The sequence below is a fragment of the Pyxicephalus adspersus genome, chromosome 4 (genome assembly GCF_032062135.1).
Source record: "Pyxicephalus adspersus chromosome 4, UCB_Pads_2.0, whole genome shotgun sequence".
Classification (NCBI taxonomy): Eukaryota; Metazoa; Chordata; class Amphibia; order Anura; family Pyxicephalidae; genus Pyxicephalus; species Pyxicephalus adspersus.
The window spans coordinates 34,638,913-34,639,824 of NC_092861.1; the positions used below are offsets into that span (position 1 = coordinate 34,638,913).

A 912-nucleotide genomic window follows, 5' to 3' on the forward strand; every position below is an offset into this window, starting at 1 on the left:
GCTCCTACAGTCATCACTATTAAGTATAGGTAGTCCCCTGGATACATTCAAGATAGCGACTATAGGTTTGTTCCTAAGCTGAAGTTGTATGTAAGTCAGAACAGGTACAATATTTTAATAAATGCAATTAGGACAGATGTTTGGCACATTTTATTAGGCAGCGTGGTGTCAGTTACTGTAAAAAAAAAAAACTTACTATGAGTTAATCACAAACAAAGCAAAAATAAACTTTATGGAGCCTAGACATTAATTAACTTCTGGAGCAAGCTGTGCTTTGATATGCAAAAAGAAACAACTGCAGAGTTAGTCTTGGTGATTAAAGGGTTACAAGATGTTGAAGAACAGTAAGACTTCTTCTGCAAGTCATGTAAACTGCCCTATCAAGCTTCTGTCCTGCAGACCAACAAGCAGGGAAGCCTCATTTGTATCTATGTATGTTAGATGTCCTTAACTGGGGGACTACCTGTAGTTTTCTCACTGTGGTCAATTCAGAGCAACATATCCACAGGTACACCAGTATGGGGTGGTATGATTGTTTGTAGAATAGAAATAGAGCTTGGTGTTGAATAAAGCACAGTGACAGTGCAGGAAATCTTGTTTTTGTTGCATAGTGGAGGAGCAGAACAGATGAGCAGCAGATGTGACAGCATGTTAGAAATCAGCACATGTGTCCTATTCGTATACAAGAACAAGATAATCACATGCTGATCACACTGACAGCATCATAAAATTATAATAATAATAATAATAAAAAGTTTGCTAACAGAACTTTATATACAGAGGGTATATTGGTAGAGGACAAGCAGCATGGTGAACCCCCCAGCACTGATCAGTGCACGTCAGTGTGAACACTCACCAAGTCAGTGATAAGAAGATCCTTTGCGTGTGATGGGGCTCCCAGTCTTCTGTGGC

The 912-nt window shown here is 39.3% G+C and overlaps 1 protein-coding gene across 3 annotated transcripts in view; it reads right to left on the reverse strand.

Moving 5' to 3' along the window:
* The window catches only part of MOGAT1 (monoacylglycerol O-acyltransferase 1), a gene marked incomplete at its 5' end in the record, with an annotated part of 18,594 nt that extends 17,682 nt beyond the window's left edge, over positions 1-912 (reverse strand). For all 3 annotated transcript variants that reach the window (XR_011920272.1, XR_011920273.1, XM_072407866.1), the window contains 1 exon segment: positions 857-912.